This window comes from Cimex lectularius, unplaced genomic scaffold, assembly GCF_000648675.2.
Source record: "Cimex lectularius strain Harlan isolate CLEC.00 unplaced genomic scaffold, Clec_2.1 scaffold42, whole genome shotgun sequence".
In the NCBI taxonomy this organism is placed as follows: Eukaryota; Metazoa; Arthropoda; class Insecta; order Hemiptera; family Cimicidae; genus Cimex; species Cimex lectularius.
The window spans coordinates 3,538,814-3,558,637 of NW_019392754.1; the positions used below are offsets into that span (position 1 = coordinate 3,538,814).

Sequence of the window (19,824 nt, forward strand, 5' to 3'; positions counted from 1 at the left end):
ATTTTCCGAGTATGAAGGTAAGTGCTTCCATGCTGTTTCGCTGATAGGACCGGAAGAAGAGCAATTGGCAAAAATAGGTTGGAAACACAGCCAAGTGTGAGAGATAAAGTGAGAGCTCGTAATAAAGCAGGGGGCCGGGGTAACAAGGGTTAACTGCACCCCATCACCCCCTACTCATGAAGGGATCACCTTTATGTAACAGATAAGACCGTACGAGCAAAACTTAGTTTATTAGGCGGATCAGCGTGTTCATACATACCGAAATTTTGCCATATACGTGCAAGAGCTTTCTTCTATCAATAATGACAATTTCAACAACGTTATCTACAGTTTCTTTTTTTAAGAACAAAAGTTCTTTCTTTAATGAAATGTATCTACCTCCGTAAATTTGAATTTTTCAGTGATACAACAATTTTACAATACCGAAATACGTTTTCGTATAAATCAGGTTATCATTCCTTGGCTCCATATATGGAGCATGTAGGTATCTCACCCGATGTTAATTGCTTCAGCACAGCAGTGAGTATCTGGTTCCCTTGTGCTTGCGGTGTTTTTTTCATTTTTGCATTACAGTAGGTTCAGATGGATACATATATCGTTTTGAGTTTATTCATATTAAATGTATTTATTAGCGTAAAAGAGTAGTGCTAGAGAGCCGATGGTAGTACCCCATCTATTCTCACTTTGCTTAATTATATATACTTGTAAAAGTTCGTGCAGTAATATCGAGTAATTAATCATCTTACTTGAGTGAAAAATATATAAATAGGTTTGTAGAATTGAGTGAATTTGGTGAGTTAAATAATATATATGGATACAGACGTGAATAAATATATTAATGTTTTTCTTGATTAGTACTCAATTTTCAAACACGTCAACCCAAATAATTGAATTAGGAATAAATTTATAAAATGAATAAATAAAATAATTAATAATATAACTTGATATAATATTTATGAATGTTAGCAGTTTTATGTCAACAGTACGACGAGAGATCAAGGCCATATTTTTATTTTTGGCGAAATGCAAAAAGGGTTAATGTGTTATTATTAACTGGTGAGAATATTAAATTTTAACACAAATAATTAAAAAGGCACAGCCTCTCTTCCTTTCATCGAGAAAGCAGTTGTATAATTGGTTAAAGCAATTATGCAGTTAGAAAATGATTACTATCATGAAGGTTTGATAATGAAATATTTCAATATTGCAATAAATTTGCAAGCACTTGTCACATTTTATCATTCTCTCTCGCTTCGTTTTTCGTTTCTCAAATTTTAAGTTGATTTCTTCATTGATTTTCTTTGTTTTTCCTTTATTCTAGTTTAGTTAAAGTGAAAGCAGGTTTTTAAACAATTTTTATCAGAGGAAAAATTTATTTAGTTTTAACGTACGAAATTTGATGGTTAAAAAAAAATTAGCTCATCCTACGGGAACAAAGGGTGTTCATAATCTGGAACCTGAAGAAGAGGGTTAAGATTTCTATTTAGAAAGAATTCCTGTTAATTACAGGACGTAATGGGGGTGCTTCCCCCTTCACTCTTCCTTTACCCTTACATCAAAGGGGTTGATTACTTTCCGTAGAGGTTTCCCCCCTTCCACCGAGAAGACCACAGAGGTGTATGTAAAAACAAGAGACAACAGTCCACTTTGAATCTAATTTACTGAGCCTTTCACAAAAAGACTGTGATAAAAAAAAGGAAAAATAAATTCATTACAATCCGGAAAATTACATGGCAAGGGCGAAATCTTTCTTTTCTTACTCGCGAAAAATACAAAACGGGATATGATAACCGAGTTGGGAGTTATTTTGCGAAAACCGTGTTCACTAGTAGGAGGGATGTGATATTTCATGCGACCTAATATTCTCCATTACGCCGGCTCTCGCTACGGAATTCCGCCCGGGTAAATTACTTTCGAATAAGGCTTCTTCCAATTTATGGTCTCAATCCGAATGAAAAAAACAGCCCTTTTATATTACAAAGTACATTCCTCTAACACGTTTCCTTTTATTCCGAATTGTCTTTCATTGTATGCTGCGCACGGCAAACGTTTTTCTATGTGAAAACATTTAAGCTTCTCTTTCACCTCGTTCTTCCTTTAAATTTCATAGTAAAAGCACAGGACACTCTATACTTCTAAATTTACCCACAATAATTAAATTGGAATTGGGGAAATAACCAAGTGCCTCTAATGGACGTTACAAATTAGTTTCAAACAACATCTGCCCACTAGTAGGTTGTAATTATTTACAGGCGACGCACGTGTAACTGCCCTAGAACACTGTTTTCCTTTAACACAATTTCATAATTGGAACCCCCTAAAAAACGGGAGGTGTTTTCATAAAAATATGCTCGCCTCAAATAGTTTTGACTGGCCATAAGTCTTAACAGAATATTTCGTCAGTTAAGAAAGAGATTTTTGCAAGATTTATTAACATGTATGAAATTTTATTTAATATTGTACATATAAATTTTAATGTAACACCTCATCTTTCTTCAAAAAAATATATATTTATTTTATTACATAAACTTAAACGAGACATATTTACAAACTATAATATTAATTAATTCCCTCTTTCATCCAATAGGCTGTGAACGTAAGCCATATAAAAAAGTTTAACGCTTTTTTCCATAGAATAAATTCAATGTCCTTGAATAATTAATATCTCTTGTGTAAGTTGATTAGAGCCGCTGAGTAAAATGAAAGTTGTAAATCTAATTTCACCTTAAGGGCTACGACAAATCATAATTTAGAAATCCAATTCTGAAAGAAAACTCGCTAACTAAATTAAACCTTCACCCATTTATTGCATAACTTCAGGGCAAAAACAATGAAGACTCGTACGGCTATTAGAGTATAAATTTCAATAATGCAACACTGTCAAAAGCAAATTGATAGTGTCTTTCATGGAGGAATTATTCAGCCAATTAATGACCATGTGTTCTTGTTTTGGGCTAACAATTATACTCAATCCACCTTGTTTCTTCGCATAACATAGCGGGGAAGAAAAGCTGAGGTTTTTCAGTTTAAAATATAAACCACCGCCTCAGTTTTTCGAAAATAAAACAACTTTTGAGCTACTCAAGTTTATTTTAAACTTTCCTCGTAATAAACATTTTTAAGCCCTTAGACTCATGAATATGATATGAAATATCCTCTGTGGAGAGCTTTATCCCCAAAGAACCGAGCCCCTACCTCTGGAACCCTCCGACTAACCCATTATACGGTAAATTCTTAAATCTCCCTTTCAATTTGGCTTTAAAAAAATAAGGACGACTTTTAATATATATTGAAATTTGTATTTGCTGTGGTGAGGAGACGTTTGGATATTGGTTGGACCAGAAACAAACGTTAAACAGAGCAATGCATAAGAATTTTAAGGATGAAAAAACATTTCTTTTATTATATGATCATTGAAAAAATCTGAAATAGTTTATCAAATATTATTTGTCTGATTTGGCGCAATGGGCTATGCATACACATGTGCAGCAGCTAACTTATTTATTTCTCGCGGCAAGTCATGAGAATCATCTACTCCAGTGTTTTAGAGGTCCGACCTAAGGGGGGGGGGGTTGCAGACATCGATCGTATCCGTACCACTGACGACGTTAGGCTCCAGGGTCATCATCTTTTACATTCATTAATAACTTACTACACTACCCTGACAAGTTAATTGCGGGTTGATGGGGCACTTGTGTCCCGCCATAGACGCACTTGTACTGCACACATTCACGCTTATAAATACATTTTCACGAAACAGTTAACACAATACACTTCAAATACAGAAATACCACAATTTCTTACAAAAATCGGATAGAGGAAGCAAAGATTCGTTGCCGTGCTGGCCTTCTTTCTCGCTTCCTATTGGAGCCATGGAATCACATTTTTCTGTAATCCGGATATATATATATATATATATATATATATATATATATATGTGTGTGTGTGTGTGTGTGTGTGTGTGTGTGTGTATCAGGGCCATGGTCAAAAATCAGTGTGTCAACCACGTATGCCAATTCTCAGTCATGTTAGGAAGATCCTTCTTCGGTGGTCTAGATTATCTTGGAGCCATCTTTCGACCATGATTTTATCAGAAATGATTAGTGTAATTAACCAAATTTTATATAACAATTTTTGGACAGAAATTAGTAAGCTATTTAGTTTAATTTAAAATTTGATAATGACGAGCTTGATATTAAATAACGTACTACAATGGGTTTTTTAAACAAATTTTTAAACGAACCACCATAATTTTATTCGATTTTTATCATAAATTAATCTCTGGGTTAAGCACTAGAAGCGACTCTAATCAAATCCAAAGACGATTAGCGTTTATTAAAGATCTTCTTCGACCTTCCGCTGATTAAATGAACAGGTTTTTTAATTCTGTATAGTCGATAAAATCCACCGGTTTGACGGCTGAAAAAAATTGGATGCTTTTGAAACAATTTAAAAAAAAACTGGAGGACCTTACTTTTTCAAAAGAAAAAAAAGATACGAGGCTCAGTCATACTATGATCATCCTTGATCGAGTATAAACAGATTATGGCTTTCTTCTTCAAAAATACGACCAGAGACTCTACCTTTTTGACACATTGCAACTGGATGAAGCTTTATATCGCAAACGACTGCCGAGAGGTCGGAGGAGGTCGGATGATGAAAAGGGTGAGATATGAGAAGGGTAGAATAGTCTACAGGTAGATGGGAAGACGCCGAGGATATGGGTCAGGGGTTGGTGATAAGGGGTGATAACCCTCGGATATATAAAACATGGGCTGACTGCGCTCGACATAAAGGGAAGATATCTTCCAAAAGAGAGACCTGCAAGCCTTATTACCATTTCGCGTGCCGTCCCAAAGGCATTACGCCGAACAATTTACCCTCGACATAATTTGCTCAGCACAAATTGCTCGCCACTCTCGCCCTCGTCTCGCTCGCCCTTCGATACGTTGTCCCTTTTCTCGTCAAAGTAATGAAAAGATACTTTATCGATTATATCAGCTTATAAACGAGTCAAGGGAGATGATTAAATGATTACATTTTCTTGATTTAAAAATTCAAAAAATCAAACCTTTTTTTATCTTGAGGGATAATGACAACCGTATCAACTCATCGAAGTTCCAAGTATGATTTGATGTCATTGAAGAATAAACACAAATTAAAAATTACAACTTTCAAAAATAAAATAAAATAAAAAAAAAGTCGAATTTTCATAAGAAAAATTCTTGGATACCCTTGATTATCAATCGATATGGCTATCGCTTTATGATCTACCGAAAAATTTTTGCTTTTTATTGACAGTGGAGAAATGAAGGTTCATTGGGGTGATAAAACTGTCAAGCAGGAGGAAGAAGAGGTAGATGATAAAACTATCAGTGATTGGCTTGCATCATGAAAACAGGTTGGCTATTGACATAAAATTCTCTGATATATTCTGACAAATACAGTTTTCCTGGTCGTCAACATCTGCTATGAGTAAGAGAGAAATTTATTAGGTTTTCTCTTTGATGTAAAGAGTACCACATTCGCGTGATTTAAACGTTTGTCATTTTGTATCGAAATTGGTTTACTGAGACGGGTACTAACCTGGTCGATCACGGATTTGGACCAACTTTTTTCTGGTGATTATACACTACAAAATATCACAACATAAACGCCACTTTTATGAATGGGTCCTCGTTTCGCCTAAAAAAATTTGAAAGTTGAAATTTTCCGTTTTTTAAATATTTTTATTTCGCTTTTCTACTTGCTAAAATCATTTATGTAACTATACAATTTTGCAGCATTTTTTATGCAAATTGCAATAAAAAAAATAGTAAATGTTATCAACGTTTATCAATAACCAAAAAAATCCTAAAAACCCAATATTTTTCATGTAAACTAGATCATAAATAAAAGCGATATATCTTATGTTGATAAAATTGTTATTGTTATTCTATTCTATAGGTTATTATTAAAATTAATTTTTTATCTTGACCCACTCTAATCCACAAACCGAGACAACCAATAATACATTTTTTATAAAAAGTAGACTTCATAGCGGGCAGCAACACGATAGCGATTCATGTTTAAAAAAATAAAAGCTACCTTTATAATTTGTTGAAGTCGTGGGGAGCGATCAAGAAAGAGGTAGTTTAGAAAAAACACTTTCACACAAAACCAATATGACACCACAAGAATAGTACCACAATTTATGCCCAGAAGATGACCCGAATAAAAGTTGAAACGTCGGCAAAAAAAAAAAAAGGTATTTTCTAAACTACGCCATTCTTGATCGCTCCTCACGACTTGAACAAAATATGAAACAACCGGTTACTAAGAAACACACACTACTTTTTATAAAAGTGTTTTTCAGGTCATAAAATTTTTCCTGCAAAATAATATGAAATTTAGTTTTAGCACCTCTAGAGACCCATAAATATAAATTTTTATTTAGGGGTCTCTGGAGGTGCTAAAACGAAATTTCATATTAGTTTCTAAAAAATATGAACTAGTTTACTTGAAAAATATTTGATTTTTAGAATTTTTTGGTTGGCTGAATCTACTTAAAAATGCTGTGAAATTATATATTCACATAGTTGACTTGAGCAAGAAGAAAGGCGAAATAAAAATATTAAAAACGAAAAATTGAAACGTTTAAAACTTTTGCAGAATAATAAAAAAAAAGTCGAAAGTCCCACAAACCTAGTCGTTCCCTTGTGAGGTATACAAAATTCACGCATGCTCGAACACAAGCAAGCGCGCGCACGCACGCACGCACACACACACACACCAAAAAAAAACGTCAGCATCATAAATACGTATATTCTGTCTGTACATTGATTAGGGCTTACAAATTTATGAAGAGTACAAAAAAATTAAATTCAACAAAGATAATTACAATTAAATCGATGTAGTTTTTATGGGTATTCAACCTATATAAATTAAGCTCTCTTAGGGTAACTTGTCCGAAAGCGCAACCCCTTGACTTACAGAACTCTTAATTTGACGGGAGTAATACAACTTTGGAAGCTAAGGGCTTATTAACGAGTGAAGGAGTTAAATTACCTGACAGGGGGTAGGATTGAATAATAGGAGGGGTGGGATTAATGCGATCGCCCTCGGGCCGATTCGCTATTCCCAAATCTAGAAGTACCACCATTCTTAAAGTCTTTCCTTTTTACGTAACTGATGTCGGTGATTAGGGAGGTGTGGTTGTTGCGAAGAGCGAGGAGCAAGGAAAAGGAGGAGGCAGAGGAAAGGATTAGTTAGTTGAACTCCAATCAAGTTGGTTCCTTGAGTCCGGGCGATTTCTCTCTTTAACCATCCCCATTCATCGTCCAGAGTCTTGTCTTAATTCCCACATGGGCCCTTGTCTTCTCCTATTCGACTTAACATCGCTCCCGAGGGTCTCTATCAATTTATCCTCATATGTAGTTACGTTTCACTTTCCGTACGTACTTTTTTTTTTTTTTAATGAAAGGATAGGGAAATCGAGTCGTCGCTTTAATCGAAAGGAGGTGGTGTAACGTAAAACGTTTCTGGCAGGGTTTAACGCTTCTAAACCGCTGAGAAAGTTCCACCAACAGCCTAGTTCTCAGATATTGACCGCTTCACCGCCTTGGCGCCTTAATACTACTACAGATTATCTTCAAAATGAAACATGAAATTACACGTTTTCTCCTTTTTTTTCTTAAAGGTCCATGTATTTGGAACAATTTGTTGATGGTATGTGACACAATCATTAGTACAATTTCACCAACAAAGAGTAAAAGAATCACATCATAGCCAGGCTACAATCACTATACAATATTTAAACAAATGTTTATGTACTCAAATTGACAAACAAATCAAAGGGTGTTTTAACATTCGACTACTCAACCAGTACGAGAATCTCCAAGGTAATTTGTAGGATTTCGATCATTATGGATCCCCAATCTTTTCTATTTTCGTCCATCGAACACGGTTCGGTTCCCGTCATTTTTCAAAGATAGAAATATGGACCACTTTTTTACTCACGAACACTACAAATCAAGGTACGGTCTTAAAGGAAAAAGGAAATTCAGATGTTACTACCAAGCTTTCGACCTATTTTAATGTCATCATCAGGGCAAAACAATCTTAATTGGCCTCAGATTGATACATTTAAGTTTTTTACGATATCAAATTTAAAGACCGACTCAGTCCTAACATTGCCAAGGACTATGGCATACAGGTTGAAAGTAGCACTAATGACTGAAATTGATTTTTTCGTCAAAACCATAACCTGGTCTCGTCGTTTTCACTTTAATTTGGAATTGACTAGTGAAATATTTTTTACTCAATGAATACAGTTCACGTTGAACGTTGAGGCTGACAGTCAATAGCCATGCAGTGTATGTATATCTTTAGTAAACTTGCCGACGGAAAGGCGAATATTGGCTGACCAAAACAGCAAGAATTGGCGGACCAAAAGGATTAGAATCAATAAAACACAAAGAAGATTCTAGTACTGTTCGAATAGGTGAATCGTAAGGGAGCTATTTAATTTTGATTGACTACAATAACAAGCATAGGCGACCCCATTTTCCGTTTTATGAATGCTTTTTTTATAAATAAATCATTTTTATCAAAATTCATGTACTTCTGATCTTTGTTAATTAGGTTTTCATTAAAATAAGTATGCTAGAATTAATATAAGAATAAAAATACATATGGAAATGCATCATGTATATTCACGGTATGTAGCTTTATAGGACATAAAAGACTATCTAATTATTGAAATTTTTATTATACAAATCCTTTCTTACATCTAATTAAAAAATTATAGATTTTATTTCGTTTTGACTTTTGTTTAACCATTTTGTAAAACAACGTGAACTTTTGATGTTAGAGATAATAAATTCGTTTAGATATATTAAATATAATATAGTTTATTGAAAGGTTTTCCTGCATTTAAATAATTCGATCGGTCGTCTGTCAGTCGCAGGAAGCAAAGAGCGCTTATATTTTAAACTTCAGCACATCCAGAAAACCGTACCCTGCCAACGAGTTCCGACTCGGATTTAATAACAATTTCATAAGGACAAAGGGACATCAAGCCTACCTTTTTTCACGAAGGGCTTTTGATCATGCCAAACTTCATTTACATCTCCGTACTTTTTTCCACTTTCTGGCGAGCAAAATGTAAAATAAAATATAAATGAAAAAAAAAACCTTTATAATTTAAGCGGAAAACTTAAGCTTTGTACGATTTTTTTTCGGTACAAATTGTTTTAGCATCTGGGTATTCATTCGGGAAGACATAACGACCTTCCAGTCGACAATTAGAGCTGAGAGACAAATATGCTAACGAGCCACCGTAAGTACGCCACTTGCCCCGGAATTATCACTTGGCGGACCCTCCTGCTGCCCCTAAGTGTCTTCAACCCTTATTTGTCTTCCCGCGTCAACCCCCTAACCCTAAATTTATGATTACAAACTACACTTAACCCCAGCGCTGGGTACACATTACAGTTTCGCTTACAATGAATTCTATTGAGAAGAGCTTTTAAACAAAGAGCGTTTAACATCAATGAATAATTTTGCATTACTGCCGAATTGAAATATCACAAACTTATTTACTTATGACATCCTCCTCCCAAAAATAAATCTTGAGAAAGTTTAAATATATAAATGTCAACTGTCTTGCTCTTTCTATTTTTCTTATCCTCTTTCTCCGTTTTTCTTCTTTATTTTCAAAAATATGTAAGATTACAAAATTTAGGGAAATAGAGATAGATTGTCACCAAGCTGATTGATGGATTAAGTAATTGAAACACTGTACACATTAAACAAATCTACAGAAAAGTACATTGGAGTAATCACTAAAGTTTTCGCTATCATTTGACCATGTTCCACAACTATGGACGGTGACAGGCACCGGGGAAAAATTCTAAACTTATATAATATATAATTCATTCGTATTGTTCTCACAATAAAAATGTGACCGAGAAAATCTTATCGTTGTGAGCAGTGTTTTTTATAAGTAGCAAGTTTTAGATGGTAGTTTAATCGTTTCCAACAATTAAACTATCCCATTTGGACACTCTCAACACGAAAGAAAGAATGACACATCTACAAGGAAAACAAACACCTTGAACCCTGAAGATGATCTTAATAACGATCGAAATGTTGGCAGATAAAGAAAATGTTTTTCTAAAACCTACGTCACACCAGAACGCATCTCACGATCTCCGAATTATCGTTTCCAACTTTTAAGGAGGTAAATCATTTTGAATTTAAGCATACCAGTGTTAAATTGTTAATATTTTTAATTATCTTCTAGGTCTACGATAGAGCGGAGGTTTCCTCCATCCGTTAGTTCATGTTTTCTAAAAAAGAACGCAAGAATAATTTAGCCGAGGACAAATGCAATTTCTTCAAGGGATACTACGGGACTGCGGTCTATCAATTTTTCACGTCTTGTTCGGCTACGGATGCCCATGCGTAGAAGAGGAAAACGGCTTTCAATCTCCAAGGGAAAATATTTACTTGACGACGTTTAATTTTAGGCGTTATCTCTGAAATTAACGCCAAATCAAATAGTCATAACAAAGTTAAAGGACAAACCCATGGAAACTGATATGAATATATGTATTATGAATATATTTTATTAACTGAATAAATAAATAGTGACAGGGTAACTTCGGCAAAATGTGACGTTATGCGTATCGGAGTAAATGTATTAATATCAAATGGGAGATATTAATATTGATATACATCTAAAGTCTTGGAAAGTTTTCACACAGCATGAAACGGTATAATGACAAATAAAACTGAAAAAACAGCAATGCGAATTGGTCCCATTTATATAAATATGCATATAATTTGTAAATCAGGTAATTAATACAGCTATGACTCTGATCATGTTATTTTCGGTCAAACTGCTATCAAATTTTCCCCATCTAGAAAATTATTTTATCTTTTTTGTAGGAAGTGTTTTCGAAGGCCAATTGACTTTAAATAAAACGTCAAAACGAGATCCAATCAGTAGAACAGTTCTGCTATGTGTTATGATCCTGATACATTGATGTAAAATAAAAGCATTAATTTTTCTATTTTTTCGAATAGATATAAACTTTCAAGTATTTCAGAAACTGAGAATAAGTTAAATTCGACAGACAACTGGCAAAAAGGATGCTAGGTGGGCCAATGTTAATCCATTTTTAACTTGAATGCTCTCGTTAATATGTATTTTACTTGTTTTGGAATGAGAAGAGGTGCCGGGTGAAAATAGAGTTAAAAATGATCACCAATATTAATGATGGTGTTTCTCCGCATTTGATGCGTTAGACTGAAGAGCCATTAGCCCAAGAATACATGTGTCCAAATGTTTATGATTTTAACCCAGAATAAGCAGTCATCCAGTCACAAGAAACTGTTTTAATCAAACTGGTGGAAATACCGAAGTAGAATAACAAAAAGAAATACACATCACACTAGTTTCAGTTTTTCGGTTAACAAAACTACAGAGATTCACATTTTTAGTAGAGAGACGGGAATACATCTCATTAATCATAGTCGATATGTTTGTCCACAATTATCGATTATATCTCGATGGGCGTAAAACCGAAGAGGTTGTAATAAAAAATGAACCGGTACAATACACTGGCCTAGACCTATTTTTGCAATTCTCACCAAGATTGAGCACTATTCATATCACAGAAGACGTACGGGGAGAAAATAGAGTTAAAAATGATCACCAATATTAATGATGGTGTTTCTCCGCATTCGATGCGTTAGACTGAAGGGCCATTAGTCCAAGATGAATAGCTGCAATACATGTGTCCAAATTTTTGTGATTTTACACCAGAATAAGCAATATGCCAGTCACAAGAAACTGTTTTAATCAAACTGGTGGAAATACCGAAGTAGAATAACAAAAAGGAATACATATCACAATAGTTTCAGTTTTTCGGTTACCAAAAATACAGCGATACATTTTTTTTGGAAGAGAGAGGGGTATACATCTCAACAACCATAGCTGATACGTTTGTCCACGATTATCGATTATATCTCGACGGGCGTAAAACCGAAGAGGTTGTAATCAAAAACGAACCGGTACAATACACGGGCCTAGACCTTTTTTTGTAATTCTCACCAAAATTTAGCACTATTCATATCACATAAGACGTACGGGGTGAAAATAGAGTTAAAAATGATCACCAATATTAATGACGGTGTTTCTCCACATTCGATGCGTTTGACTGAAGAACCATTAGCCCAAGAGGAAAAGCAATGATACATGTGTCAAAATTTTTATGATTTTAACTCAGAATAAGCAATATTCCAGTCACAAGAAACTGTTTTAATCAAACTGGCGGAAAAACGGAACTAGAATAAAAAAAGGAATACATATCACAATAGTTTCAGTTCTCAATGTAATTCTCACCAAGATTCAGAAATGGTCCCAGAAATGGTTTTGATCAGACTGGTGATAAGTATCTACCTAGAATAAATAAAATGTAAATTGTACCAAACAGAAAATGATTCAGTCAACAGGATTATAGCGTTGCTATTATTTGTTTGCCACTGAGAATATTCTTTCTTTCATCAAACCTCTAATAAATTTAACCTAACATTCTTCAATATTTCTATGGCCAGTGATTTTCCTGCTTTGAATGGTAACTGATTTCAAATAGTACGTCAAAACAGATCACACAATAAATGAAATAGTTCTCCTATACGGAAAAAGAAGTTCCAGGAGTTCACTGTTGTAAAATATCGATATGGATTTCTTTTTCCTTTAATATGAATAGCCCCAGATTTTCAGAAACACAGAGTAAGTTAAATTCACTAAGCCACTGACAAATTTAATACATACTTTCAAGCGATGCTAGGCGAATCAAAGTTGTGCAATTTTGATTTTATCTCTCTTGTTATTGTTTCTACCAGTGGTGTTTTTTGAGGTAGCGTTTTATTGTTCCGTGTGATGACAATGCTAATAATTGTCGACGATATCTCTAACCAAGATTATCAGAAGATGGCGTAAAAAACCAAAGTGCTTGTAACCCAAGACGAACAGCTATAGAACACGGGCCCAGATCGTTTTTGCGATTTGTCCACAAAAATTATCACGATTCACCTCACAGTTAACTATTTATTGGAAAATCCCGAGGTAAAAAAATCCCCCCAAAAAACACGATGACTACCGCTCTGGGACTTACTTGTGGGACTACGTAACTCCTTTCCCCTCGGCTCCGGCCACTGACTGCTCTATTTTTACAACGTCGGGACGATCCTAGAAGGATGTGACGTCAGACATCTCCTGAAAAAGACAAGTCACAGGGGGTAAATACTTTTTGGTCGCACTTAGTGTCAAAGCCGAAGCAGTTGGATTGCTTAAATGGAGATAAACACAAACTGTCATCCATGAACGTTTACATAAGGGAGAGGCGTTAAAATTCCTAACTATAGAATCACAAAAAGTCGATTTTCTCCTGTCTTTTATTAAAAGCCGAAAAGAATTTGAATCGAAGGAACTCGGCTTACAATTTATTATAACGGAATACGGCCCGGACTCTTTTTCATGAGGTAGATCTAGCAATAACTATAAAAAAGACACTTTGACAGATCATCTTGATATCTCTTCTGGACCCTAACGTTTATGATCAATCAAGATAACTATTGCCGCAGAGCGAGAGAAAGAATTTTATCCCAAGACCACCCGGAGACACTTTTTTTCGTCACTCAAATTCATTTACTAATTGATAAAGCTTTCAATTTTGGTAATGGGCCTTTTCAATACAGACCAGTATTCCGCTCAACGGGGCCCGCTTGTTGTATTATTTTATTTAACCGATCAAGAAATAAAACAATGTCGGTTTAATTACTAACCATCAGCATTAAATCAAAACAAAAAAAATTTACAAAAGAACTAAAATATTCCTATAACAAAAATATTCCTGTACTACACAAGAAAGTACTAAACAATCTCATTTTGTTTGAATTAAATAACCTAGAGAAATCAATGCTGTTTCGGAGCATTTAAAATTATTTAAAATAATTCTATTCTGTTTATATGTACTCTTCAGCGGGAAATGGTACAATCAAACGTTAACCAAAAGTTTAAACAAGTGTTAACAAAATGACGAAGGCTTAAAATATAATATAAACTATAATCATAATTTAATAAGTGCCACAGGACTTGAACTCAAGTTTTAATCCATTTAAGTTTTAGTGGTCAATTGGTCAAGTAACTTCTTTCAATTAATTGGAGAGTTGGTGTCCCAGAGAATTGAAGTCACGATAGCTCAAGTGGTAGAGCAGCGGCGTATTTAGCCAAAGGTCGTGGGTTCGAATCCCGCTCGTGATACCGACTTTTTTATCTCAACTAAGACCTTACATAGAAAGAATAATTAATTGAATCAAGTGGTAATGTTCAACCGTTGTTGCTAATTGGTTAAGGTTTTAAGCTATTTTAATTTTTTGGGATTTCTCCATGTTGTCTGCAGGGTAATGAAAACCTCTCAGGGTTGGTCTGTAAAACGCGTTTCAGCATTTCGTCATCTTTATTTCGGATCTCTACGCCGGAGGAATCTACGGCTTCGTCTTGAGGTCTACGTGGTGATGACCCTGATCGGAGGGAAATCACGTAAATCTAAAAACCCGCCCAAGGGTAACGCTACTGTTAATGCTGACAGCGGTAGAAAGTACGCCTGTTTTGGGGGAGGCAGGGCCATGGCAAGGTCAACCAACAAACTACTTTGGTGCGTCTGATGCGTTGTTTGCTCTTGATGGTTGCGGGTAGTTAAGAATGTAGAACTTATTTGGTGTGAAGAGAGACAGGGTTGAGAACACGAGTTTAAATAGGGCAGACCGACTCGGAGCATCCAAGAGTAGCGTACAAGAATAAACCACGCGCAAGGTAGATGCAGATATACTGTTCATTCAATTGTGGTTAGGGGTCGAAAGACCGCTTGCATAGGTCGAAGCACTATAAAAGACGATAGTTGCAGCTTAAAAAACCTTGCATCCTTCCCAGGACATCCACAACCTCAGGGAAAGAAAACGCAAGCGACGGTAGGCAGAATAAAACGATCAGAAACGACCAAAATATTTTCTTTTTTATTATACTGTTATATCTTTTATCATATTCAACTGGTTTGAACTTTCTCTCATTATAACCACAATTTTTTATTAAAAGGACTTTATCAGTTATCACATATTTTGATCGTGATTTCACCGGATGTTTAAATCAAAATTAGTTTTTAGATCGTATGCTAATTAGAAAGTTCTGCGTACATTTCATATTATAGAAATTCTCGAAATGCTCTTATAATTAAACAATGTTGTTAATTATAAAGTCATGTAGTTAAAATTAAACAAGGAAAGGATTGACATTACTGGGAAATGCATTGAATGTTGATTAAGCTGGCTTGTCAGGTAGAATTTCTCTTTGTCAATTCTCATTTAACTGGGGGTGAGAAATTTCAGTCCCCATTATGAAATTTGCGTTTCCTATGCGTTTCTATTGTTAAAGATCCGCCAGTGATCTCTATCCGATTTCAGGACAATCTTTCCGCTCGGAGCGTGTTTCCGGCTGAAATAAAATTCGGCCCGGGATAAGAACCACCTGCTGGAACAGGTTGGAAGGGGGAAATCGCTTTTCGGCGAAATCCTCGAACCTTTTATCAGAAGGAGCATTTCCTTCTCCAGAGCAGAAATCCTGATAACGCATTGATAAAAGAGGCGGGGAGGAGTAATGTTTCGTTATGAACGGTGGAAAAAGCCGGTTGACTAACGGGTAGGAAATATTGTGGCTGGGGGCGGAAAGGAAGGGGTAATGCACGAGGCGTGTTGGGAATAACAAGACTTGAAGCTGATTGAATGGTTTGATTGGCATGGGAGAGAAAGAAAAATAATGCAAGAGAGGAAAATGTGAGCAGCACGATGCTCGCCACTCAGAAAATACTACTTTTTCATGACCCGAAAATGTCCTTCCTAAAAAAATAAACAAAAGATATTAGATTCGAGATAAAAGCGCTACTATTCAACAGCCGTTTCAGTTTTAGTTAACCTACTCTTTAATCAATCTTAATTTCGGTTGAAGATTTAACTCCCGAAAAACAATATTTAAATAATTCTCTGAAACTCATAAAAATACTTGTTAAATTGAAAACATACATTTAAATTTTTGTCTTTTGTTTGGCACAGCTTCAAAAAGAACGATAAAAACACTCTTTCCTATCTTTTTACGAACGAAGATAAAACGCTGTATGAAAACTAGCCATATGCTTATGCAAAATATAGTTATTTTAGAGTTCGTATTAATAAATTAACTTTTATAATAAAAAAGATGTACAAAGTTATTATTCAGTCTGCTGTACTTTTCCCTTTTATATTTCCTTTCATTTAATTGCACTTGAATATGCGGTAAATATTTGTAACCAAAAATTTAATTATTTCTCTTTGTTTTTCTGTTTCCCTTTCTCTCTCTCTTTCTCTCACTATCTCAATTTCTTTTGCTCTATTTTTTCACCTCCTTATTTTTTTCTCTTCCTATTTTCCTTCTTCCTTCCATCTTTTAATATTTTTGTAATTATAAAGAAACACTTTTTATTGCGGTTATACATTCCTTTAAATATCTGTTTTTGTTCTGTATTATTCTGCTCTTTCACTCTTTCCTTTTATTTCTATCTTCCTTTCTCTTCTCCACCTTCACTTCCTATAATTTACTCTCTCTCACTCACTCACTCTCCCTCTCTCTCTCTCTCTCTCTCTCTCTCTCTCTCTCTGTCTTTTCTCTCTCTCTCTGTCTTTTCTCTCTCTCTCTCTCTCTTTCTCACTATCTCAATTTCTTATCCTATCTTTTTTCACCTTCTTATTTTTTTCTCTCCCTATTTTCCTTCTTCCTACTATCTTTTCATATTTTTATAATTACGATGAAACAATTTTATTGCGGTTATCCATCCTTTTAAATATCGACTTAAGGGACATCGGTGGCCGCAACGGTCTAGGCGTTGACACGGCGCTCATGACAGTAAGGTAAAAGTTCCAGGTTCGAATCCAGCGGCCCTGCATCAAAACACCGACACCCCGAGGGTTCATTCAAGTTGAAATACCCTAGTATAAAAATTCACTTCCTAACTTTTACACTTTCCCTCTCTCTTCCTCCAAGTGAAAATTGTTAGAATTTGGTTTTATCAAAGTAACAATAACTTCAATATTCAAATAACCACCTCTGAGAATGATAAACAAGAAATGGCAATAAAAATGCCGAGATAAACGATGAAAGAAAAAATTTGAACTGTTTATTTGACACAGACATATAGATAGACACTCTTTCTGTTGTTTTTCTCTCTCTCTCTCTCATTCTCTCTCTCTCTCTCTCTCTCTCTCTCTCTCTCTCTCTCTCTCTCTTACCGCCTGATTCTTTTTTTTCTACCGAATATGTATCTGTCTAGCACTATCCATCTTTATCTATATTCCATTCTTTCCTCTCTCACTCTCTGTCTGTCTGTCTGTCACTCACTCACTCTCTCTCTCCCTCTCTCTCTCGCTGCCTCTCTCTGTAATATCCAATGAACTGCAAAGATGCACCCTCGTACAATTATAAAAACAAAATGGTCCGTGATCTACCTGTTTTCTATCCATCCGACCAAAATGATCTCTCCTTCTCTCTTATATCTCTTAAGTTTTCCCCCCCCCCCAAATGACCAACAAAACGTAGATAGTACGAAGGCTAAGTGGGACTTTTAACATAATTCTAATATTCAGAGAGCAAAGAAAACTAAAACTAAATGCACCCTGCTATATGTAGTTTACACCAATTTGTTTACAATGCTGTGTAAAAGAAAATACATGAAATACTTTATTATTATATAATAGTTATTATTAACAAATAAATTTACAATTAGCATGAAGAATATTGGATTTATCTAATATATTAATCTATCTATTTATACTACCATTTTAGTTTATTATTCATCTTCATTCACTCACTCACTCTCACTCTCTATCTATCTATCTATGAATGAAACACTGAATGTTTTGTGCTACTTCCTTATATTCCTTTTTTGTGCCAGATTGTGTAGGTGGTGTGTGTATCAGGTTGACTTTTAAATAAACAATAATATTTTAAGTATCTATCTATCACTCTATGAATGTTTTGTGCTACTTCCTTATATTCCTTTTTCGTGCCAGAATGTGTAGGTGGTGTGTGTATCAGGTTGACTTTTAAATAAACAATAATATTTTAAGTGGAAAGATATGTAGCTTATAAAGTGGAACAATATTACCAATTTAATCCTTCTGTCATTTCTATTTTGGAAGATAAATTTCACAAGCTTGGCTTAAATATCGAGAGAAACAGAAGGACAAATTCCAAGGAACTTAAAATTGTACAACCTGTGGAACCGGCCAATTATATCACGAGGCATGAAAGGGCAAAGGCCTAGCCTTCATTTCGGTGGGACCGTTTATTTCACTCCAGATCAAAAGGCGATAGTGGGACCGGTTTTACGAGTTATCGAACGGCACTGGCTCGTCGGTTCACTCACAGCTTAATGTATACAGAACAGGTCTTGATCTCTTTAATATCTCTTCATCCAATGATGGCGTACGCCTCACAGTAGGCGATTATTGTCCGGAACAAATAAAAGAACCGACCGAATAAAAGACTCGCGACCTGTTCCTGGCTCCCTGCATCCGATAACACGATACGAAAATTCATTAAGCCTGTTTTACTTCTCCGACTATCCTTTTGAGGTCGTATCGATAGAAATCTCAAGCATGGAAATTCTTGACTGCATGCTCCTTGATAAGTAATGAAGCTAATAAAAAGTTACGCTTTGAAGGAGATAGATGTCTTTCTTCTAAACATAGTTGTGCAGATCAAATTCAAATTCAATGCATGTTCATTGTTATAAGACTACTGAATAAAAGATGTGTAAAATAACAAAATCCTCGTCAACTGACACCTAGATTTTTCATTGGTGATAATTACCTACTTTAATTTTACTAGTTATCTTAACAAACGTATGAATTGTCTAATAATAAATATATTTTTGTGCAGTCACACATTACTGAGGTTTTACAATATCGATTAAAAATATAGAAAATAGGATTATGGCGAAAGTAAGTATTTAGTGAAAATAAGAGCTAAAAACTGTGTAAACTACATACAAGCTGTTAAAATATTATTTTTTTAAAGTTTTATTATTATTATTTTTGTACACATTTGATAACATGTTGTTAGAGAAAGATATGGCAGGAACCATTCAGGCCATGGGGATTGAGATGGAGGAGAGGAGCTGGATATTGCCGGAATTCTCAGTGCTCAGAATTGTTGGTTCAGGTTTAGGGTAGGTTAAGGAGGTCACGAGTCTTTTTAGGCGGCGTGTAGGATTGTCAGGATGGGACGTTGAAGAGAGGGAGCATTGCTGAAGGATTGCTGTGGGAGAGGAGAGCATGCAGTGGACGTTGTAGAATCTTGTTTGGATCATATCTGCCTCGAATGGGATGTCCAGGTTTAGACAGGGGCGTTAAGGATCCAGCGCAGGACTTTTGGCTGAAATGTATGGATTTGGGTCCACGTAGGTTCTGAGTTGTCCGTATCTTCGGAGCAGTTCTTGTCCTTTTTGTTTAGCGTGTATGTTCCATGTAAGTCTGCTGTCTAAATAGAACCCAAGGTAGTGGACCTTTGTGGTGAAAGGGATTACCTTACTGAGTATGTGCTCTAGTGGGCAAATACCTCTTATGTCTCGTGCCGGCTTTTCTGATCATTTACTTGTTTCAGCACTGAGTGCACCAGTCGGTAATAAGGCCTACGTGCTCTAAAGTTGTCAGACGGGTCAATATATTGTCTATATACATTTAATACAT

At 35.2% G+C, this 19,824-nt stretch overlaps 1 protein-coding gene across 1 annotated transcript in view; it reads right to left on the reverse strand.

Moving 5' to 3' along the window:
• LOC106667948 (irregular chiasm C-roughest protein-like) overlaps positions 1 to 19,824 on the reverse strand; it is a 278,000-nt gene that overhangs the window by 221,450 nt on the left and 36,726 nt on the right. Inside the window, exon 2 of the mRNA XM_014396265.2 lies at positions 13,167 to 13,267. The gene's annotated coding sequence lies outside the window, so the exon portion shown is untranslated. The remainder of the gene's footprint in view (positions 1 to 13,166; positions 13,268 to 19,824) is intronic.